Below are 24555 nucleotides of genomic sequence, written 5' to 3'. Positions count from 1 at the left end.
TCCCACATCAGACCAACTCAGAGCCTGCTGCCCCCTCACCCAACGGGCAGCGCGTCCTGAGCCTCAGGAGGGTCACTGGCACCAGGACACAACCGAGAGCCTGAAGTCCCTGCAGCACGATGCCCAGTTCCTGCAGGTGGTGATGCTGAGAAAGCTGGTTTGGCTACGAGGTGAAAACGCTCCCAAATTCCTCTTGGTTACATCGGGAGAAGAGAGCTATCATTATTAATCCCCTCCAGGGAGGTAAACCCTGCCATCAGCTGAGCATCAAATTAACACCCAGACAGCCCCTCTCCTGCATCAAGTCCTGGCTTTCAGCAAAGATAAGAACAGGTGAGCAATTTCCTGGGCTTTGCTTTAAGGCAGAAATCTTCAGGCAGTAAGTGCCAGGTGGTAACAACTGCCACCTCCTTGGCACATGCACAAAGGAGGCCCCGTTATGGACTCAGAAACTGAAAAAAACTCACCAACGCAGACACATTTCTGCTGTCCTACTGCTTTTCTTTTGCTCTGCAGAGGTTTTTAATCACATTTCTTAATGCACCTTGAAGTTGAGAGAGGAACATGACAGTGATCATCTTCCTTCCTATGCTCGTGGGGGGGTTACCCGTGCTGCAAGCCGGGCTGTCAAGTGGGCAGCGAGCACAGGATCTGCCACAGCCTCACCCCTTCTGTACAGCATCAGCACTCACAGAACCCACCCTTTAATTAATCTGTCCTTTCATTACCTGCTCTGGGCACCGAGAAGCAACGGAGGATGCGCGGAACAGGACACCGGGTGCCACCAGGAGCAACGTGCCTTTGCAGAGGGAGCCCACCTGCTGCGGGGAGCGCTCAGGGCACAGGACACGCTCGTCCCACGCAAATCCCTTCCAAAAGGGCAGGTTTAGCACTAATGCACGGTGCTGAACAGCAAAGAGGATTCTATCACCTCCCCAACCGCCAGCCAAGGCCGGTATCTGGGACTCATCAAGATTTGTCCCTTAAAGCCTGTTTTGTAACCAAGACCTTACGGTGGGCAGCGCGGTACCGGGCCGTGCAAACAGGATCAAGCGCGCCGGCAAGTCGCAAGAGGATTTGCGCAGGCAGTTTAATAAAACCAGGTATTTCAAAGTCAGTGTTGTGTAAAGCTCTTTGGGTTTCGCTGCAGTCACGTTTTATGGTATTAATCATTTCCTTTCTGTTTGTTTGGCAGCAAAATAGTTGCTTGTGGCCATAAGATTCCCCTGGCACTCTCCGAGCGCACACCAACATTTCAACCTGGAAGCGTGCTGACGGGCTCTGTGGGGCAGGAAACCTCCTCTTCCTGCTGGATCACCTGCATGCACAGCTCTGGTACTTCATAGGCAGCCTTCAGGAAGTGGTGATAAAGGACAGAGCTGGATCACTGAAGAGTCACATCTAAATCTTTCTGTAAGATAAGAACCTCCTAACAGTTTGCAAGTAATACCCCAAGGAATGGTTTTCTTTTCAGTTTAAAAATCTAACTAGAAATAAGTCTGAGAGCAGTGGGCTTGGACAGTTTGATTAACAAACATTAGAACCTCTCCAATTTTCATCACGTAACGTTACAATCTCCACAGGATAAATATTTACCCCAAAAGCAGCCAGCAGTGTCACTAACCCAGTGGATCTAGCAGACTTCCCCCCTCCTCTTCTTTTTTTTTTTTAAACTAAAAATCAACAAGAATTTCTTCCCCCACGACACTCCCAATCACATTTAGGGCCATCCTTACCTAACTGATTACTCTGTGGTTTAAAGCCCTTCTCCCCATGGAGTTTGACTCGAGCAATCTGGTTGTTCAGCTGTGAATCTGGACATAGCTGGGACGGAAGAAAAAAAATTCTCCTTCCTTTCCCCTTGTACAAATCACACCAAAACTAAGAGACATTGATCCCCTGTGTGACATGTTTACTAGAGGGATGTTAAGGAAGGAAGAAGCAGCCATCTGAAACCCCAAGTCAGGGGGTTACCTGCCTGTCCCGGACCATGCCTGAGGTCGGTGGCTGCACTTCTGCCCACAGCCAGACCTTGCCATGCTTGACTCAAGTATTAAGGAGCCCACTGTGATTTGTGGGGATTAGGTATCGAGGGACAGAATAACCCAGGGGCTTAAAAAACACTTCCATGTATCAACTTTGGGAGTCTACTTTATAGACTAACAGCTTCCTTCCTGAAAGGCACCACAATACCAAAACCAGCGTGAAACTGGCTGTTCCCTGACAAAAACAAACAGAAAAGCCCCCGCAAGAAGGGGTGGAGTATAACTTGTACAACTATCTGCCTGAACAACGTTGCACTGCCTTTGAAAGCAATCTTTTAAAATTATGCTAGAGTAGAAATTGGCTTCCTACAAACAGACTCCTTGGAAATACCCCTGGGATTAACACCACAGCTGAAGGAAGCCTCTCACCTCACCACACCACCGGCCACGGTCCCAGCTCCAGCAGTTTCTGGCTAAGTGGCTTTTCCAGGCTCTGCCCGTGGTGCCGACAGCAGCAGCAAGGCAGGCGGTGCCGGAGGAAGGAGCGAAATCCTGAGCACGGATTTCAGACGAGTGGGAAGGCTCCACGGCAGCACGTCAGGACTCCCAGCTACGTCTGTTTTACACAGCAGGTGAATTCGGGGCAAATTTACCCAGCCACCGCTACAGATTACCAGTCTGAAAAGCCAGGATGTAGAAGTCAGCTCAGGGGGAAGGCAGCCCAAGCCTCCTCTCGTGAGGACAAACTGGTGAGAGGCAGGCGAATTGCAACAAGCAAGGAGGATCCAGACAGCTGAAAGATCCCTGCAGGAGCCAAAGCCCTCGTTACACAGCAGTGGCAGAGAAGTTCTGCAATAAATAACCCTGAGAGAAGCAGTGGAACAGGGAGGGGGAAGGCAAAGAGCCCCCTCCTGAGCAAAGCTCAGCCCTTGCGACCCTGCAATGCCCGGAGGTGGCTTTGGCCATGGCGAGACGCTAACGTTGGGGCTTTCCTCCTGGAAGGGCCCCCCAGGGAAACGGGCTGAGATAGCCCAAACAGCTCTCTCCCCCTTCAGCACGAGGAACATTGCATGTTTCTGCGGTGCTGAAAGGCTGAGCTGCTCTCCCCCACTTTGGCAGAATCGCCCCACCCACACACCCTTTTTTTTTGCCACCCAGGGAAGCACTGAGGAGTTTCATTACCGGGGAATGATTCACTGCCTTCACTGCCTGACGTTCTGCCATCACCGGTGGTCCAGGGCAGCCCCCATCCCCTCCAGCTGAGATCCAGCTGCCTCCTGGCTCTCCATTCCTCACCTTCCTTCCTCTTCGGCACCGGCCTTAAAACCCAGGCTCTGGCTTTATGCAGTTTTTAGGAACGGAAAGCTTCCACGCAGTTTTGTCCCTCTTCATTCCCCATCTCGCCTCCAACCCCGATAATTACGCTGGAGACAAGAAAGCATTACTTAAGCCACCTACAGCTTACCAAAGAAACTTGAACACAAGCAAAAAAAAGAAAAAAAGCTGTAGGAGGAAACGGAAATAAGCAGTTTTGAGCTCCCATGGTATAAAGATGACAATTAGCATATGGCAGACCCAAATCGCTCCCGTCTGTGATGTGATCAGAAGCTGACTTTTATTGGCTACCACTCTAGATTAAAAATCCATTAAAGGTTTAAGAACTGCCAGCAAGATGAGTTTCTTTCAGTCATCCCCTCCGGCAGAACATCCTGCTGGCACAGGGCTGCAAAGATTTATAGTTAGTGCCACTTACAGAGGTCACTCTTCTGCTGGTTTTGAGAACAGCCACCAAAAAACGCTCAATCTTTTCCTTCCCCTCTGAACAGGTCAGGATAAAAAGTCACACGGATCCTCACCTACCCCACACAAACCCTAAGCCAGCGCTCGTTTCGGTACCGCTCAGGCCCAGCACCTCAGGCAGCACGCAGGGGATGTGGCTGGACGAAGGAGCCTCCTGGGCTTTGGTCCACAGCAAAGGACACGGCCCCGAAGGTGTGTCCCGCTGGCACAAAGCCTCCTGGTGGTTCAGACACCTCTGCAGGGAAGGACACCACAGCTCAATGCATGCTGTGAAAAGCCTAAGATACTTTTTAGAGGACTGCTGGCACACATAATTAGAGACAAGTGTTACTGCACAAAAAAATGGACTAGGAGTCTCTCCCTAGAGATAATTCATTTTTTAGGCTTTAAATCCATGAGTATAGGACTTATTTGAATAACTTTCAGTAGAGCTTTAAAAACAGTGTATTGTGCATTTGGCTAAAGAGCATCACAAACATCCCCAACAAAGGTCCCCTGGGGGCTACCAAGCCACTCCAGTAGCCATACCCAACTGTCCGGTCCCAGCAGGTGTTAAAGAGGACATTAATTAGTCACAAACTGCCACAGGCATACCCAACACTCGGACGGGAAGGTGCAACCAGAGGGGGATTATCAGCAAACTATTAAAGCATCATGAGGAGTAAGCCCCCTAACAGCAACCTACACAATCAGCTGCTGGCTACTGCACTCAGCTGCAAAGAAGCATCGCCAGCTCACATTCATAAAGTCACATTCCTGGCATTTATGACAGCCACGTTTCCTGTACTTCAGGTTCTTGCTGATAAGACAAGGCTGCACGGGCACTCAGACCCACACAGAGCCCAAGTGCTGTTTTTCCAGGACTCAGAAGCGGAACAATACAAAGCATTCAGCCATGATCTGGGGAAAAAAAAAAAAAACAAAAACACGACCTTTTGTGTATTGCCTCCCTCGAGGAGAGGAGGAGGTTCTGGCCAACTGCTTCCTGCAGGAGACTGCTCCTGGCCTGGTTTGTTCACCAGTTGTGGCTGTGGCCGGGCCAGCAGCTGTCCCACAGCACCAGCACGAGGCTGTGGGCGAGCACCTTGCTGACACGGCACCATCCTGGGAGTAGGGGACAGCCGTGACATGTCAGCGTCCTCAGGCTCAGCGGAGCTCTCCCCTAAAATAGAGCAGGAGTGGAACTTCTTGTCTCGTCCCCATTGTTCCTGCCCTCCTCCGGAGCCGGCAGGAACAGACCTGAGGGTGCCAAGCCCTTCACGCAACGTGCCCGGCCGTCTGGCTGCAGAAATCCTTGAGTGCTGCTCACAAGGGCTGAGCTCTGGAATTTGAGCAGGAAGCGTGAATCCTCTCGATGGGAACGCCTGGGTACAACGAGCAGCATTCCTTATCCAGGCAGCTGGTTACACCTTGCTCAATTTCACTCCCAATCCTGTCTCTGTTAGGGACAAACGGCAAAAACCTCAGGGCTGTCCAGAGGATGCACCTTCCCATCACGATGCGAGCACACAGGCTCACAGAGAAGTCCCAGCCCAGCAGCAGAGGCTAACAGCTCTGTATCTCCTCCTGGGAAAATAAGCGCTTCCCTGACCAGGAGTATTGATTTAGTTGAAACCTAAGACCTCCTCTCTGCTTTGTGGTGCTGTGTTGTTTTAAGTGCTATAATAAGCATGGGAGGAAGGAAAAGGCACCTCTAAGCCATTTTGTGCCCTTTTTTTTTTTTTTTAAGAGAGAGTCAGGAACAAGAATTTCTTCAGTCCGCATGGCCATGCAGATCACCGCTTCCCCACTGTTCTCTACTCATTATCTGGGCCTTCTTCCTTCCCAGCAGTTAACTGCTGTCGTTACAGAATAAGGGAACTCAGGGCACATACAAGAGGCCGTCACTACTCACATTCAGCAGGGGACAGGACGTGCAGTTACAACGGGCAGAAACTTCAAAGGCCGCCTGCTGCAAACCTTGCCGCGCATTGTCTCGGGAACCCCAGAGCGAGGAGCTTCCAGAAGTAAAAAAGTAAACAGAGGAAACCCACAGAGCTCTGGGAAGTTCTCTTCCAGAGAGAAGAGGATCACATCCCACTCCTACGACAGCTCAGTTTCGGAGCCTCCCCCACCCCAACATCCCCTGCAAAAGCCACCCGACCCGTGCCTTTTGGCATATTTTACTCTTCCAGCTCTCGTGGTGTATTTTTCCACGAGAACACTTGCAATTAAAACAGTAAGACCTGAAAAAACGGAGAACCCCATTAAAAGGGGCAGCCTTATATTTTCAGGAAATTTATACACTAAAAGGCTTAGGAACTGAAGGAGACCAGTAGCAAGCTTCGACATAGAAGATCCACTGCTTTCAGAAGCGCGCTAGTTCCCAACTTTAAGAGGAAAAAAGAGAAAGTCCCAAGTTTAAGCTTTGTGTTCTCCCAGGCCCGTTGCCCCAGGGCAGGTGCAAGACTCCACCAGCCCACGAGGATCACCCACGAGTGTGAAGAAAAGAAGGAGACCTTTACCATCCTGATAAAATATAAGCAATGGGGGGGGGAAAGCAGCTCTTGGTGGGGAGATCGCCTTCCACCCGGGTGTCTTCCAAGCGCCTCCTCATCCTGACTCGCTGGGATGTCTCCAGCTCCTGAAGCCCGTCTCCCTCAGCAGTCCCAAGCACCTTCTTAATGCCTCCAGTGGTTAAACGCACTCCTTGTTGACAGAGCGTGCCTTTTTCCGAAGCTGAATTTGAAAACTCCCAGGCACCATCACAGCTTTCTCCACTAACTTAAGAGCCCTTTGGTACTCAGCTTGTTTTGCCCAAAGAAAACTGTGAAACTTTTAAATCTAAGCCAATGGAGCGCTTCCTGATCTTACCCCCATCCGTACTCAGTATTTCCTGTTTATACATCCAATTACAGATGAACATTACTCTTTAAAAAAGTAATTAGCTTCTTTGAGGAGCCTTAGGACCCATGGCAGGGCTCCGAGGGCTCACATACTGCCACATACCTGCTCTGCTCCTGACATCCCTGCCAAGGCCTTAGCAGCACCCGTAGCCACGCTCGGGCTCTGCAGACACACTCGGTCACACTAGCCCGGGCACCCAAACAACTCCGAGGACACTCCGCAGCTCTTCTTCCCTCTTCATGCTTCACCACGCGGCGTAACCTTTATATAACCACACTTCCCATCAGCTCCAGTTTGGTGCTCTCTTCCAGGCCACTGATGAAAACACAGCGGAGCACCAGACCCAGCACAACCCTGGGAAATGCCCCCACTCAGAGTTGCCACATCTGCTTTTTTTTAAGCCAGGTTTTGACTCGCTGACCACTCGTCCCTGTTGACCAAGATTCATTTTTCGGTAACACCCGTGCAGATTAGCATTAGGGGAGGAATGGAATATAAATATCACGCTAAGCCCGGGTGCTCGATACAAGAGCTTTAATTACCACGCTGTGATCTTCCAGAGTATCGGCCGAGCCCTGGCACCCGGCCACCGAGCCGTTTCCTTTCTTCCACTCGTTTTGACTAAATCCTCCCAGCCAGCCATCAATCGACTCCCTTCTGAGCACTGCCCCGTTCTCTAAGCAGACTGAGCACCCCATGAGCACCTCCAGCCTCCTTGCCAGCCTCTCTCAGAATCAGGGGTTTTGTTTTTTCTGTTAACATTTGGGTGCCACACAGACCTGGAGCAACTCATGTGAAAGCGATACACTTCTACAACCTGGCTATTCCAGACTGAACTCCAAATCTAACAATTTACACTTAATTGATGCTGAAGTGCTGGACAAAACTGAGTTTAAGAGCCTTGGGGAAGTGTTTAATGAGTTATGTCTCTAAACCATTATTTCCAGCATTCTGATAGGCAGGACAAGCTTTCTTCACAAGCAAAATCTCGAGAGAAAAAAAAAGTTTCCACTGCCAAAGGAAGAACGTAGAAGATCTCCATGGGATCTCCATGCTTGAACTCCTTCCCAGACCGTGCTGGTCCTACAGGCTCTTTGTACTCGATCGCCCACACTGGCTGAGCAGCAGAAGGGATCTGCAGTTTCTGTTCATCAATTCTGCCCTTGCACAGCCCCGGCTCTTTGTTAATTAGATCAAGCGAGCTTTCCGCAGAGAATGCCAGAGTAATGTCTGCTTGTTATCTGCCAAATCACCACAGAGCCTCTTTAATTGCTTTTATAAGTTTAATGCCTCTCTTAAGGCTCCCTTGTTATGTAAAGTGTTGTTGTGCACATTAGGCCTTGATCAAAGTCCTCCTCGTGCTCGGCACAAGTTTGGATGCATCTGGGACACAGAAAGCATGTTGGCTATACATTCAGGTATTCCAGCGTTGATTTTTCTGCTCCTCTGCCAGCAGAAGCCCTCCAGCACGCTTAGCCCTTGGCTGCAGCCCTTGTACAGCAGCTGGAGGTGTTCCATGCCAGCACGTGGCATCTGCTCAGGCTGCCACCTGGACAGCCCCGGGCAGGCCTGCAGTCGGGCAAAGCTGCACCAGCCAGACACCGCTCACCTCAGCCTCCTTTCCAGGCAGGTGTCCAAGAAGTGCTCAAGTTCCTGGGCTTTCGGACCGTAGCTGATGCTACTCCGCGGTACGAACGCTGTTTGTACTGCAAACCAAAATCTGAGATTTCTGCAGATTCCTTTTGAAGCAGCTGGCTAAGTCCTCTCCTCAATATTTCTGCAGCCTTCAATGGTATCTCGGGTCAGCAAGCTGTCCGGGAGGCCTCCGCTCAGGCACAGATTCAATGCATCCTCTGGACAGGTACATGGCAGCCTTCAGGTCTTTGCTGATGTTTGAGTAAATCCCTAACACCCAGGTTGATTCATTCACCTTCAAATTCGCCGACACCCCTCTAGAACAGTAACCCTAGGGCATGCTGAAAGGCCACCACAAAGCGCTCCCAGTCACCGCAACCACTCACCCACTGAAGCGAGCACACGGACAGCGCGGCCGTTACCCTGAAGTGCTGTGATACTCGCCTCCCTTTTTTTTTTTTTTTTCTTTGAGAGAATTCATCTTGCCTTCGATATGCCACAAGGCTTTTGGAGGTGTCAGGCTGACCCCAAGCCCAGCATTCACACTGACTGAGCAAGAACAAAATTGAAACGACCACAGCTGCCCTGAGATTACAGCAGCGCCGCATCGGTCTCGCTTGCAGGACTGGCTGACATGCTGCCTTTTGGCTTCAGACACAGCACCAAGTTTGCCTGGCCTCCAAGAAGTTCAAAAGACCTATTTTTTATGCTTTGAGGAATTTTTCAAGTCAGTTCTCTGGGTTTTACACCTGCACGGCTGAAGAACTTATTTTCCATGCCTTTTTTCCGAAGCTTGTTTCAACTTCAGCCACGCTCAGTCTGCTAACAGATGCGAGCACTTAGCATTTGCTGGCTACCACGGATGAAATATTGATCAGTAACTTTCTGAATGTTACTTAGAACAAGAAGTCTGCAGCTAGGCTGCTTAAAAGATTAAAGATGGCTAAACCAGAACCCAACTGCACCACACTCTCAGAAGCCCAGCCAGCTTCACAAGTTGCCTCTTCAACAATTTTGGCCTCCAACAGCTACTTCCAATTCCCCTTCTCCCCTCTCACAGCACGCAATGACAAAGGATTTCGTCAAGTAATGCTTCCCCTTTCTCACACGAGGAATGGTGTTACTTTATCATTCCTCTTCAAGATTCTGTTTCTTGATAAGCACAAAACCCCAGAATGTAAATGCAAGGTTTTCAAAAGTTAGCAAGAAATGAGACTTTCAGAGTACCCAAACATCAGATCCTACACGAGGTATCCTACAAGCATAAGCCTAAATATTCCTGTTTAATACTTAAGAGAACACCGATTTGGAAAAGAAAACACATCTCTACATAGCCTTTTGTTTTTCTATGGCTAAAAATGCTGCTTAAGCACAGTAAATTCCTGTTTTGCAGTGAGAACTCTCTGAAACAACCCTAGCTGTAATTAACTTGACATACTTGCCAATCAGGAAAACATTAAGTAGAGATTGTTTTGCATAAACAGTAAACACAGATCTCTATTTCTGTACCAAGTATCCAAGAATACATCAAATGGTACTTTGCTGCAGGGACTGAACTCACCGAAGGTTTAAACTATGAAACTTTGGTGCAGATATTTCTCCTACAGCGTACTACCGCCCAGATGCTTTCACAAACAAGCTCAAAGGAATGACAGCAGGATGATTTCGCTGCCACTAAGTGCAGTTAAAAACACTGCAACTGTCCCATTTACCTTGCACCTATGAACAACAAACTGGAAAACACCCCATACTTTGTTATGTTCTTATATTCTGGTTTTGCTTCGGATCAAACAAGATGCACCTCAGTCCTCCTGGGAAGATCCCACTCCAGCACCGCTCCCCCCTTGCCCTGGTAACCCAGTCCCACCTCTTTGGAGCTGCGTGGCGGGAGGAGAAGGGAAGGCTGCAGCACGTGCACACACACACACACACACACACACAGCCTGTGTGTGCACACGGAGGGTCACAGATGGAGGACAGAACGCTAAACGTGAGTCAGCAGTGCACCCTGGCAGCGATGCAGGCTAACAGCACGCCGGGCCCCAGCAGCAGGAGCACGGCCCGACCGAGAGAAGTGACTCCTTCCTTCCCCTCGGCACTCCTGAGAGCCACCTGAAGCACAAGACGTGCTTTTTTGGACACCCCCAGCACATGAAAGACACAAAACTGAGAGAGTTCAGAGGGAGGCTGCCACACTTGCCACACGAAGGGAGGTTGTTTAAGCCCGGAGGTCATAAACTGCAAGAGCAGAGGTTGTGACCTGACCCACAGGAGAGGCTTCTCCCCGGGAGGACAGGTCAAGCCCCGCAGCAGGGGCCCAGGGACTGGTGAATTGTTGGCTTTGGAGGGCTTCCGATGTGAGTGAACAAAGTCCTGCTCTGAACTGGGTGCTGACATGGCTTTGAGCAACAGGCTGGACCAAACACCTCCTGCGGCAGTTCCCAACCTGAATTACCCCATGACACCGATTTTGATTCCAGAGAACATGATAACAACCTGTTACAGTTTTTTATGTCAGGCTACACCTCTCAAATCTTCACTAAAATGCATCCACTACCGAGATGAGGCAGCAAACACTGTTTGGTTCTCCTCCTGAAAAGAGCGCGTGATGTGCAGGACACACAGTAGTGCTCAGGATCTGAAATACTCCCCAGTACCAGAACGGGAATTTCAAAGTGTCAGGAGATTTCAGGGATGCAGAAGCTACCAGTAACCCAGGTGTAGTACAAGGGGAACACAGCGGCTATAAAGTCAACCTTTTTCAGGGGTATTCAGTCCGAGGCAGTGCCAGCCTAGAAACAATCACATGCTGCACCCACAACAGCTCTCCTTTAAATCAGAGACTGAATTTTCTTGGAAATTTCACATTCAGCATGTACCATTGCTGACCAAGCCCTACACCCTGATGCTGTTCAGATCACAGGATACAAGGCTGCGCTGTTCACTCCGCGTGTTCCAGAGGTGCAGCCTCACACCTGGAAAAGGAGCCGTGCTGACAAAGCCAGGCCACGGTGGAGCTTCCAGCAGGAGCACCAGCAGCGGTCCAGGCGGGCTGTTTTGTTTTCATCCCTCTGCTGGACGCTACCGCCCCTGGAGCAGACGTACCAAAGCAAAACAAAGGCTGCTTATTCTGAACCAACTGATCTCACATCGAAGCGGACAGAGGTCGGTCCATCGCTCCAAGCCGGGGAGGGGCTGGGGATTACAACTTCTGGCCAGGCAGCAGAAACACCTTGAACGGAAGCAGAAGCTTCTGTGGGGATCGCTTAGGGGCTATGGGATTGTTCACGAGGCACAACGCTGGGGTGACTGCCCAAAAAACCACCCGACGTTGACAAAGTTTAAAAACACAATGAGATGTGATCATCACCACCTCATTCGCATAAAGAAGAGGGAAAAGAGCTCGGATCTTTTAGCTTTGTTGTCGTTTTTTTTTTTTTAGGAATAAAGACCCCACACCTGCACATACACCGCCGTGACACGCTGACAACTTCTCCCAGCCCTGATCTCGCACAAAGCCGCGAAGGAGCGGGAGGGGAACCCGGCGCAAGCCGTGCCACCCTGCACACCCCGCCAGCCACCACAACTCAACCCCAAAAACCCCAAAACCAACCCCAAAGCGGCTCCGAGCACCGCCCGGGCCCCTCCATCCACCCGCTGCTCTCCGCCCCAGGCCCCCCTCAGCCCCCAGCCCCCAGCTTAGGCCCCAGCCCGGCCCCGGCGGCCTCCAGCCCCGCTCCCCCCCCCCCCCCCCCCCCGGGGCCGCGCCCCCCTCTCCCCCCCTCAACCCGGGGCCCGCAGCCCGGAGCCCCCCCCACACCCTCCGGGGCGGGGCCGCGGCCTCCCGCCGGTTCCCCCCCCCCCGCTCCCCGCCGCCCTCTTTCGGCCCCCGGGACCTCTCCCCGTTGCCGGGGCTCCTCTCACCTCGGCGGGGGGCCGGGGGAAGGGAGGCTGCGGGCCCCGGCTGCCGGCGGCCGCCCCCGTTGCCGGCCTCGGCCCTCAGCCGCCGCTCGGGGCCGCCTCAGCCAGCGGCCGGCCCCGCACCCCCCCCGCCGGAGCAGCCGCGGCTCCCCCGGGCAGCAACAGGCGCCTCCGCCTCAAAGGTTCCGCAGGGCGGAGAAAGGTTCCCCCCCCTCCCTCCCTCCCTTCCCCTCAGTGGTGCTGCTAATTGAGGTAATTAAGCCCAGCCAGGCGTTAGAGCCCCCTGCCCGCAGAACGACGCCGCTGCCCCCAGAGCTCCCTGCGCAGCGGTGGGAGCCCCGCGTTTGCTTTTGGTGAAATGACCCAAGAGCAGCAGAGGAACCTCCTGCCTGGCCCCCCAGGCTGGCACTCAAACAGCCAGAATATTAAAAAATAAAGTGACTGATAACCTCAGTTTGGGTTTGTGGTGGCAGCCTGGGTACAACCCACATAGCTCAGCCTCTCGGCAGGTCCCCGTATTTCAGGAAAGCCGTAGCTGATCCAGAGTCAAAGGACTAACACCAGTGGCCAGGAGGCTCAAAGATCTCACACAACACATCCCTGGGGATCCTTCAAAGGCATGAGATACCAGGCCCTTCACCCTCCCGCCTGCCTAAATACCCAGTCCTCCATGGGACCTTTTTGTGTTGAACCTGACATGAAGACTACAGAATTTTTCACGGCTCCAACCCATCATACAGAGACCTCCAGATGAAGGCAGAGGCCTCAGAGAGGCAGAGAAGTACAAGGTAAAGCAAGCACAGAAACCCCCCAAGAGAACTGTGAGGAGTTCCTGTTGGCTTTCATTCTACACTGCAACATAACTACTGAGGATAAGGAAAAGGATGAGGCTCTCAATGACTTCTTTGCATGTCTTTACAACCCAGACCACTTAAACCTGGAGTACTCAGCCTCCCAACCTGGAAGTCTGGGACAGGGAGCAGAAATAAACCTTGGAACAGGCAAGGTTTCTGAGCAACCTCATCACCTTCTATGACTGGGTGACCTGATGGGGGACAAAGGAAAGGCTGTTGACATAGTCTATCTACCCTTCAGCAAGGTCTTTGACATGGTCTCCCCCAGCATTCTCCTGGAGAAGCTGGCAGCCCATGGCTTGGACAGGTACACTCTGTGCTGGGTTAAAAACTGGCTGCATGGCCAGGCCCAGAGAGTGGTGGTGGACAGAGTGAAATCCAGCTGGTGACCGGTCACCAGGGGTGTTCTCCAGGGGTTGGTGTTGGGGCCCGTCCTCTTTAATATCTTTACTGATGATTTGGATGAGGGAATGGAGTGCACTCTGTGAGTTTGCAGGTGACACCAGGTTGGGGGGAAGCATTGATCTGCCAGAGGGTGGGAAGGCCCCGCAGAGGGACCTGGACAGGATGGGTCGATGGGCAGAGGGCAATAGGATGAGGTTCAACATGGCCAAGTGCTGGGTCCTGCCCTTTGGCCACAACAACCCCATGCAGGGCTACAGGCCTGGTGCAGACTGGCTGGAAAGCTGTGCAGAGGAAAAGGATCTGGGGGTGCTGGTTGATGCTCACCTGGACACGAGCCAGCAGTGTGCCCAGGTGGCCAAGGGGGCCAACAGCATCCTGGCTGTGTCAGGAGTAGTGCAGCCAGCACACCAGGGAGGTGCTCGTCCCCCTGTGCTCTGGTGAGGCCACACCTCAAGTGCTGTGTTCAGCTTTGGGCCCCTCACTACAAGAAGGACATCGAGGCCCTGGAGCGTGTCCAGAGAAGGGCTGCAAAGCTGGTGAAGGGCCTGGGACACAAGTCCTGTGGGGAGCGGCTGAGGGCACTGGGGGTGTTTAGTCTGGAGAAGAGGAGGCTCAGGGGAGACCTCATTGCTCTCTACAGGTACCTGAAAGGAAGCTGTGGGGAGCTGGGGGTCAGCCTCCTCTCACAGGTAGCTAGAGGGAATGGCCTCAAGTTGCACCAGGGGAAATTTAGTTTGGAAATCAAGAGACATTTCTCAGAAAGAGCAGTCAGGGTTTGGAAGAGTTTGCCCAGGGGAGCGAAGTCACCATCCCTCTGGGTGTTCAAGGACATGGTGCTTAGGACATGGCTTAGGGGGTGACAGTGGTAGTAGGGGGATGGTTGGACCAGATGGTCTTGGAGGTCTTTTCCAACCTTAATGATTATGAGAAGGAAAAAAAAAATAATCATGCTTCAGCTACTCGCTGCTCTACAGCAGCACTGGCAAGCACAATCCAGCAAAGGTCACTTCTGCAGTCACTCCAGTAGCCAGTCTTCTGGGTGGGTTCAGTGGTTCCCACCCAACTGGAGCAGAGCAGCTGTCCATGCAACCCTCCAAATCCCTTCCCAGCCTTTGACACATATATCAGCCATCGCCAGAAGTGCCATACAAACAAGCTGATGTTGTTCCCTGGGCCAGTGACTGTTCACCACAGCCAAAATTCTGGTGGGTACAGGACAGCAGCATGCCCCCTCTCTGAGAGCTGATTAATAACCCACAACTTCCACAAGGGCCAAGAAGAGCAAGGCAGCAGCTACTTTAATACAGGAAAAGCCATCAGATTTGGGAGCAGCAGCTTTAACCTCTATTTAAGTGTTCATGTCACTTACAGTCTGAGCGGGGTTCCTAGGCAGTATCAGTTACATGGACTAGGAGCTGTAGAGGACATTAGAACAATTTCTCTTTCTGAGGTTTTTACAGCCTAATGGACAGGAAGTGTTTCTGGTGAGCATCCAGCTTCTGATGCTCCAACCAGAGTCTCCCCCAAAACTCCTCTTCTTCTCTTTGTGCTTTTCTGTCCTAGAATCACTCTCAATTAACAGTACAAAAATAAAACAGATGTCATCCATCCCTCCTAAGCTGCACATACATTATTCATCAACATGCCCTAATTGATTCTCTCATAACCATGAGCACTTCTGCACTTGGCTATGTCATTCTTGTCCAACAGAGCACAATTTATGAAGCTTCAAGCTACTTGGAAAAAGGCACTTTCAAAGCCCTACCTTTCACAGCTTTTCTGATCAAAGCTGTGATCTCAAAGTGAGGTCTCAATACACAGAGCTGTCAGGCCTTGGTTTGGTATCCAGATGAAGGTGTCCATCAGGTAACTCTGCTGCCCTGCTGCTCAGTGCCATGAAAAGGAGACCAGTACTGCTGTAGTTACTCTGTGTCCCCTTCCCACCCCAGGGTCTTTTAAAGAGGTGCAAAGCACAATTTGGGAAACACCTCCAAATAAGTGCTCTGAAAGCTGTAACCTGCAAAATGCATCGGGAAAGTCCTTGCAAAAACCTTTCCTTGAAAGTTACACAAAGATCTCCCAAGCCTAACCACAGTCACAGGTGAGAGCACTGAAGGCTGTCTCGGGAGAAATACATACCCCATCAGCTGGGAAACAAAGCTGTCCTTTCAGTGCCCTGTCATGCATTGACAGACATTCTGGATTCTTCCATCCTCAGCTATGCCCCAAAGTTCAACAAACTGAAAGCATGTGATGAGATACTTGGAAACAAAGTGAACACCATCAACGTGCAGTCCGGGGACACAGAGTTGCAGCTTTGAATTTCATTCTACAACTCCGCTGGGAGTCCTCACATGAGGACACAATTAATAAATCACCAACTTCATCACTGGCACAAGTGTGTTAGCTTTGATGGGACAATAAATCTCAGCAACTGTTTCTCAGATACTCTAGTGACAGCATTACAACTGCTGCAGCATAACTCCTGCCACTGGTGAGCATGCCCTTGCTTTGACCCTTGTTTTCCAGTTGCTGGGTCTGACCCGTGTTGTTTTACCCAAGGTGGAGGAGGCAGAGCCACCAGCGTGCCATGTCATCACCACTCCTGCTTGCTGCAGACCTTCCACAGCCAACAGTGCTCCATGCCACGCCACTGTCCTCCTGCTTGGCAGAGCCTGCATTGCCTCAGTTACACTGCCTGCACAAAGGCCTCCTTTTCCAGGTGCCTTGACTTGCCTCTGAGTTTCCCATTTCTTTATTTGGGGCTCACTTTGGATGATGACATTCAGAGTTTCCTTTGCCTCCCCCCCACCCAGCACCCCAGCTATTCCCTCACTCAGGGCAAGCACATCCAGGCTACAGGAAGGGAAACCCCCAGGTGCTGCTAAGCCGTTCCCTTCCTGGGAAAAGGACTCAAACAGCTACGCAGAGGGAAGCAAATCTACACAGAGATCAGCACACTGGCAGCATCAGTTACATGAAGCTTTGTGCTCAGGGACTTGGTCAAGGAGTTACAGGGGAGCCTCCCCTCACACAGGGGTCAGGTGAAGTTGTAGTAGTTCAGCTCGTGGACGTTTAGCAAGCATCCTAACGTTCAGCTTGGATTTCCCTTGCACCTCAATGGTCAGTCTGCAGCCTTCCCCTTTCCCCACTAGAAGGAGCTAAGAACACTGCAGAACAGGAGCCAGGGAGTTTTGTTACAAAGTTAAACATAACCCTCATTACCTGAAACAACTTAAACTCCACATCCCAGGCACTGAACTAGACCAGTCGAGGAAAGATTCGGTAGCATTTCCAAGCAATGATCTCTTTGCCTGGAGAGACAGCATTTTTCTTAACCTGTGGTGAGCTGCTCTGCGGAGGATTTCAGTATCAAGGCAGTGTAACGTAGCTCAGCACAGCACTGCTTACTTGCCTTCATCATCCTGTTTTCAAACAGGGCAAGACAGAACTGGGTGCAGCCACTTGGAGAAGGCAATAGGAAGGTAAAGCGAGGCACCACCTCTCCCAGAGAGAAGTGGGAGCTTACAGCTTCAGGTCAGGAAAAGGAATAACAAAGCTACAATAATACACAGAGTAATAACAGGAGGGCGTGAGGGCAGGAGAGACTGCTTTGCCTACAAGAAGGAAAGCAGTGTATTTAAGGAAACAGAAGTAGTGAATTAAAGAACTAATGCAAGGCAACGCTCTATCAGGAGAGGTCACACAGCTCCTCCTGGCAGTCCTTGCAGCAGGGTGCTTGGCTAAATCAGGGCTCATGCTGCTTAGCCACCCACTGCAGGGGCTATGAGTTCATCAGTAAACCTGCCTACAGAGCACACAAAGCCCAGACATCCCCTAGACACGGGCAAAGCTCCAGCACAGGTAGCTACATCACCGAATTACCTGCAAAAAGCATTAGCAAATTCCCAGCAAGCCCTACAGAAACCTGGAAGGTACACAGCTTTCTGATTTCACTGCTTTACCAGTACGATACGTACATAGCACAGAAATTGAGCATTAAGCAAACAAAACGCAGGCTAAAAGGAGGCATTACCATATTCTTGCTTGCATGCTTCCAGGCCCAGCCTGAGAAACCAAACCCCTCCACATTCCCAGCTCTCTCCTTTTGAGCCCTCCTTCCCAGCCAGCTGGTTGCAGCAGGTGCAACAAGGTGAGCCAAATGACGGCCACCTCCACCACAGCCCCCAAACCCCCAAAGTCCCTTTCATTAGCTGTGGGGCAGAGAAAATGACACGATCCATGCCCAGGAGGAATGGGTTTCCACCACCACTCTTCTGCCAAAGCCTCCTTCCCATTGCTCCAGGGAGCTTTCTCCTGGGGAATTAATTCTGATGGTGCTCCATGCCAGGGATCTTCCTGCCTGTCATAACCCTGTCCTTGTGCTGGGCTGCGAATGTCAGGGCCCTAATGAGCCCCAGTGGCCCTGATGAGCCTCACTTGGGGCCCCCACTTATGTTTGGTTCTCCTGCTTGGGACACTGCCCTGTCCAGGGTTTGTTCCTCCCCCTGGGGCAGAGCTTGTTGGCCTCCACCTTCGGTTTGTCCATTTTGCCCATGGTTTTCAATGGGACGTGCGTGCAGGACAGCTACAGACCAACCAGGACCATTGAACCCTGTCTGAGCTCAGTGAACCCTTTCTGTATCGCTTGCTTCACAACTTAATCAATTTTTTGTCGCAGATGGGGATGGCAAAAGGCGTTTTGTTGGGGCAGAGGAAGGATACGTGCAATTGAATGGCTAGTAATAAATGATTTCTCTATTTCATGTGGTGATGAAACAGGCAGAAATATTTGCAGGTTATCGAGTCTTGGACAGACACATTAGCACATTGCTGCTGCTAAGACTTACACTTGCTTCTTCATCCTGTAGACTCAGTTAGGGTTTACTTACTAATCTGCAGCCATAAAATAGAATGGCCAACTTTTCCTTTTTTTTTTTTTTTTTTTTTTTTTTTTTTTTTTTGTACGTTCTCCACTCTCTTCTTTTCTTTGTGCGGGAGAAATTTTGTTCATTACAGCACCTGCAGCCACTGCAGATTCTTTGATTTAAGGGTTTCCCTGAGCCCTGTGCATGCTGCCTTTGGAGCCCCTTACAACTAAGTGCAAGCCATAACATCTGATTTGCACGTACACTTTGCTGCAGCTCTCATGGTCTTCCCTGTTTTACTGCCAGCAGATGCTAGTCATATTTCTTGTGATGCCAAAACTTCTTTCTAAAACACCGGTAGAGTTGAAGATGAATGTAATCATATTAAGGGCGGAGATTGTGCTTAAAATTTACAATTCATTATGCTCTATCATCCCTGCATGCCCTGTCTTTGGGAAGGGATCTTCACGACACAGTTATTCCTGCCTTCTCACTCGGTGTTTAAGTGGGAAAATCATGGACTTGTACGTGTGAAGAAGATAATCTCAAGGCTGCCTGTGTGCATAAATGCCCTGATGCGTAAAACGGGATGGGATATTAATATGCTATTCTTTCCTCTGCACACCTGGAGCCCAAGCGGGTGAAAGACCTTCCAAGCTGGCATGCAACGCAGCCTGAACACACAGACCATGGGCAGGACGAAGGGAACGACGATGAATTCAATAAAATGGTCAATCAGCTTGGAAAGCTGCTGCTCACAGATCAGAAAAGCAGCTGAGGTGACAATATTCATCTTAGAAGATGCCTGGGAACCGTACAGCGTTCCCTTTCAGATACTACCAAAGGATTATGAAACAGCAGATGGCTGTGTTGTATTTAATAGTCCAGGGACTGGGACATGTGTAGCATGTGGGAGGGCAGGACTCGGATCCTTCCTATTCCCTGTGTTCTGGCCGAAGAAGTAGCCCCTGAGATTTCCCCTCCCTCACGCTGTGCAATGACACAATACCCACATTTAAGGTGCTCAGATAAACCCTCTCTGACTTGGGCTTGGCCTCCTGAGCCACTCCCTTGGTTCTTTCTGCCCACCTTCCTCCTCTATGTGACACTGGGGAGAGCAAAAGTGGGGAGTAAGCCGAGCTCCACGCTTCGATGCAGTTTGTGTTGTTGTCTGCACCCTGGTCTAGACCATGCAAAGGCTGATTTGGCAAAAGATTACTGAAGTTAATTGGCATGAGGAAGGGGGAAGGTATTAGTAAAATCTTTAATTCAGTTTATTTCCAAGCATCCAAAATGACTGTGAATAAATAAATAAATAAATAAATAAATAAATAAATAAATAAAAGGCAAAATAATCAGCAAAGCATCTGTGCTGCAGCCAAACTGCACACAGCCATGGTGGAGGATTGTTACAGATGGCTGAGCCTGGAAACACTGTGTAGCAACCAGAATTCTGTAAAGCATTAGGAGAAAATTGAAGAACCACAAAAGAGACAGAAGAAGCCAATGTACGGCTGGAACTGGAGCCACAGAGGTTTAGAAATCGTCAGCCAAATAATGGGAGAGAAGTTTCCCTGGACAAGCTTGCAGGAACTTGCCAAGGCTTCCACGGACACAGCGACCCCAGTGTGGAGTCAGCCCCAGCCATGGAGTCATAAACGGACAGGGTGCAGGGCTGAGGGCTGCAGCAGGAGGTGACAGCCCAGGGCACTCCGCTGTACAGCTGCTTCTTCCACGGGGTTAACGAGCAGCAGGCGGGGAAGGTTTTCCCATTTATATGACTCCAGGAAGACCACAGGACCAAGGAGGTATTTCCAAAAGCAGGTGCCCTGCTCTCAGCTCTGCTCTGGGGTGAGCTGGAGGCAGGGACTCTCCCTGGCTCTTTTCCAGGATGCCCCAGTGCTATCAAGAGAGCTGTGTACCTCTCAGGGCTTTGCAGGAGAACTGCAAAGGGTCCACAATTTTATTATAAGATGCAACGCGTCCTTCTTAGATGGCAAAGCCTTATGTGAGAGTAAGACCCCTGCTTTCAAATTCCCAATCTTCATGCTAGGAGCCGAGGCCTGAATTTTAGGGTCCAAACATCCATTTTGAGGAAGCAGAGACTGGAGGGCGGGCCGCGCTGCCCTGACATTTTTTGGCCCCAGCATCGCATATTAGGGCAGAAAGCCTCTTCCTTGGACTCTAAAGCCTTGTTTGAAAGGATAATTCCTCCTTTTTAGTGGCTAATGATTTATTGTATACCCCTAACTCCCTCTCTCAGCCATCCAACCCGCAGGGCTCAGGACTTGTTGATGCTCTAAGGAAACGCCTGAGGAGACAGAGAGCTGTGTGTCCAGCCCACAGGGCGCCGGACAGCAGGCTGGCCAGGACAAGGAGACAAAGAACAGGCAGCCAAACAGCGCGAAAGAAGCAGGAAAGCTGGAGGAAGAGGTTCTGCCAGAACCTCTTCCTCCAGAGAACTCAGAGGTTCTGTCGTATTTAACTAGTCCTCTGACTAGAAACCTGACCCAGCCTGGCTGTCTTTCTGCAGGCTGAAAGAGCAGTTTCTTACTGGAGAGCAGTTTCCCCCAGCATCCATTCAGCCCCATGTGGCCCCATTGGAGCCACCAAACCTGTGACTACCTGCCAGTAGCCAGCAGAGACTTTGCGATGCTCTGGCGCACAGAAAAGCCCATTTCTGAGGAAACAAAGCCAAAATTTTTAGGGCCAAATGCCTCATTTTCACCCTATAACCCCTTCTCTTCAGGGCTAAGAGAATCTTTTGCGGATCCAAAACCTTCTTATCACCCTTTCTTTGCAGCTGAGAAGCATACAGGCATGGCACCAAGGCTCCTCTTTAGAGACCACAGCCTTGTTCTTAAGCACCCAGCTTTCAGGACGTTTTCATCACTAAGACAGCCTATAGTTGGGATCCAAAGCCGCCTTTATCACCTACACCCTCCGTTTTTGGACACAGGCTCTCAATTTCAGGGCCCAAATCATTCCTTTTTGACCTCAGCATCACTTATTAGGGCAGAAAGCCTCTTCGTGGGGCTCCAAAGCCTTGTTTGAAAGGATAACCCCTCCTTGTCAGTGGCTTTTTCTTGCTTCCACGTCAATGTCGTGGACCAGGCGGCCACTTCCAAGGAACAGTTCCCCGTGTTTAGGGTCCCCGATGTTATTCTCATTTCGTCTGCCCACTGCAGGGCCCAGGCAGCGTCTCCGGAACCGGGAGCAGGGCCTCTGGGGCGGGGGCTCTGGGGCGGGTCCCGTCCCAACGGACACAACGGACCTGGTTCCGTGCAGCAGCGACGGCTTGGAGTGCTCCCAGGTGCTCCAGGTGCGAAGCAAAGGCACAAAGCGCGGGCACCTTGCCCCAGAAAGCCAGCGCAGGAGCCAGGGCTGAGGAGCAGGTGGGGCAGCGCTGCCAGGGCTGCGCAGCGGGGCCGGCCCCAAGGGGCCTGGGTCGGCAGTGGGGCTGGGGGCAGCCCCGGGCAGGGGGACCTCCCTCCAGGACAGGGGCTGGCGTCTGCAGGCCCCTGGGGACAGGACCCCCGCGGGGCTCTGGGGCCACCCGCGGGCAAGAGGAGGGGGCCTGGGGCCGGTGGCAGCGCTGGCACTTTGTGGCATCCCTCCCTCCCTCCCCCGCGACAGGAGCAGGAGCCACATTCCCTCCTGAGCGCTCCCGGCAGGATGTCGGGGAGACCCCCCTGCTCCCCGCGAGCGGCCTGGCTGGAGGAGGCTGGGGCCTCCCCGGCCTCCAGGCCCCAGCCGCAGCCCTGTGAGGAGACCGAGGTGCAGCCACTGCAGGCGCCCTCTGGCTCCGGCGTGGGCCCTTCTGCCTCGGCCGTGGCGCATCAGGAGCAAGAGGACGCCCTGAGCTTCCTCCGCGCTTGCTGCAGCCGCAGACCCAAGGTACCGCTCGCTCGCTCGCTCGCTTTTGTGCCGCGGCTGCTGGCCTCCTGCGGGCAGCCCCTGCTGGGCTCCCCTGACCCGCTCGCTCGTCTCTCCCCTGCGCGGCTCAGCGAGAGGCGCAGAAGCTGAGGTTTCTGGCCTCCGTCTGCGACGCCTGCCAAGCCGCCGTCGCGGACCCCCGCACGTGGGACGCGCTGTATTTCTGCCAGCTGGAGGTGGCGCAGAGCATCGAGGTGAGGGGACGCCCTGCCCTCTGGCCGGGTGCTGGGCACGGCCCTTCCCGCTGCAGGGGCCAGCGGGGAGCCCCGGGAGCCGTCTGGGACGGGGCAGCCATCCTGGAGGCTGTAGGCCAGCCCCTGGAGCCGCTCGCTGGCCAGGGGACGCTGCCCTGTGCCATCCGTCGCGCTGTGCCCTGCAGGCGCTGCTGCAGGAGGAGCCCAGCGACCGCCTGGACACGGAGGTGCGGCAGAAAGCCATGCTCGCCATCGCCGCCATGAGGTACCTGGGCCAGCGCGGGCTTGGCCGCCACTCCCGGCCAGGGGCCCCGAGTGGGGCACAGGGTGCCGCACAGGGGGCGTTCCTCACCTCTGCCCCCCTCCCCTTGCAGCACAGCACGGCTGCTGCCGCAGGACATGACCGACGGCCTCCTGCACGCCTGCTTCTGCAGGGTCTTCCACCTCCCTGGCCACGAGGACGGGACGGACACGGACACGGACACGTCTCTCTACTCCAGCGTATGCACGGGCCGGGCTCTGGGGCTGCCACTGCTCCGCGTTCGGGCGCCCCGAGCCCTGGCCTCCTCTTTGCAGACCGTGGAAGCCCTGGACAGGCTGCTGCAGGCGCTGGTGAGCAGCGCCGGCACCCGCGGCCTCCTGGAGCTGCAGAACATCTTGAAGGTGGGGCTGGGCAAAGGCTGGGCTTCAGCAGGACGGGGACACGGCCACCCGCCTGGGGGACACCCTGTCCGGGGGGACAACGGGAAGGAGCAGTGCCCCGTGCTGCGGGCACACCAGCAGCTTTTCTCCCCCCAGCTCCTGCTGCCCTTCACCCAGCAGCAGCCGGAGGCCGTGGAGGAGAGGGCCATGGCGCGGATCGCCAGGCTGGCCGCCTTCCTCACCAGCTGCTCCTTGCCCCAGGTAGGGAGCCCCTGCTGCAGGCAGCCCCGGCGCCCCCGGCCTCGCTCCACGGCCGCGGCTCTCCCCACCTCCAGGCTTGCGCAGAGCCGGGGCTGGGGCTGGGGCCCTGCCGCCCCGCTCAGCCATGGTCCCGCGCTGCCTCTCTCCCCAGGTCAGCTCCTGCAAAGCAGGAGCCACAGTGCCGAGGCATCATCACCCCGAGAAGCACCGCTTCGCCATGCTGGGGAGGCTGGTGGGGTACCTCCTCCTGTGCTGCACCTGCGAGAACGAGGGAAAAAGCCACGAGGCAGCGGAGGCTGTGCGCCACCTCTGCCTCTTCATCACGCAGCAAAGAAGTGAGAGGAGCCGCGTCGGGCCGGGTCCCTCCACACACGGGCACGCCGGCACAGCCAGGCCAGCACCAGGCCGCCTGGGCCCCTCTCCTCAGCAGGAGAGACCCGAGCGAGCGAGCGAGCCCGGCTGCCTTGCCGCGGGCTGACGAGCCGTTCCCCCTGCCCTGAGCGCGAGAGCCCGGGCCCTCCCTGGCCGCGCTGCCCCCGGCTCTGCTCTGGCATGCCCCCTTCCTGCCAGGGAGGCTTGTGCCCGAGCCCCCGGCTGCCACTGCCAGGTCCCCAGCCCCCCCGCCGACAGACCCTGTGTCCGCTTTTCTCCAGGCACAAGGCTGTGCGACCAGGATGCCGAGCAGCCGCAGGGCTGGCAGAGCTGGCGAGCTCGGCTGTCCTTGCGGCTCTCCGAAGACAGCAACAGCAACAGGATGCTCATGGTGAGAAGCGCCAGCCCCGAGCCCCGAGCCCCGAGCCCCAAGCCCCGGAGGAGAGCCCGGCCCTGCGACGTCAGCAAGAGGACCGGCGCCGTCCCCGACAAAGCCCGGTCCCCACGGGGCCCGCACGCGGCCGCACCCCAGCCGTCGCCCAGCCCCTGCTCCCAGCTCTCCTGGGGCGCTGGGAGCAGCAGGGCTGAGCGGGGCCGTCGCAGCCCTCGGGGTGGCTGACGTGCTGCCCTTCCTCCCACAGATCTTCATGAAGTACCTGCAGCCCTCGGAGCGCCTGGGCGTCTTCCTCGCCGCCGTCGAGAGCATGAGAGCCCCGAGTCCCCACAGCACCGAGCTGGCTGCCCACATGGTGGACGTGCTGGTGGCAGAGACCGACTTCCATTCGGGACAGGTGGG

The 24555-nt window shown here is 53.5% G+C and overlaps 1 protein-coding gene across 2 annotated transcripts in view; it reads right to left on the bottom strand.

The window, feature by feature from the left end:
• RAD54L2 (RAD54 like 2) overlaps window positions 1-12342 on the bottom strand; it is a 56768-nt gene extending 44426 nt beyond the window's left edge. For both annotated transcript variants that reach the window (XM_082768039.1, XM_082768037.1), the window contains exon 1: window positions 12231-12342. The gene's annotated coding sequence lies outside the window, so the exon portion shown is untranslated. The remainder of the gene's footprint in view (window positions 1-12230) is intronic.
• Between the last annotated feature and the right edge of the window lie 12213 nt (window positions 12343-24555).

This window comes from Aythya marila, assembly GCF_965140915.1.
Source record: "Aythya marila genome assembly, chromosome: 10".
Classification (NCBI taxonomy): domain Eukaryota; kingdom Metazoa; phylum Chordata; class Aves; order Anseriformes; family Anatidae; genus Aythya; species Aythya marila.
Note: the sequence above shows the minus strand (reverse complement) of the source record. Positions and strands in the feature narration are given on the sequence as shown.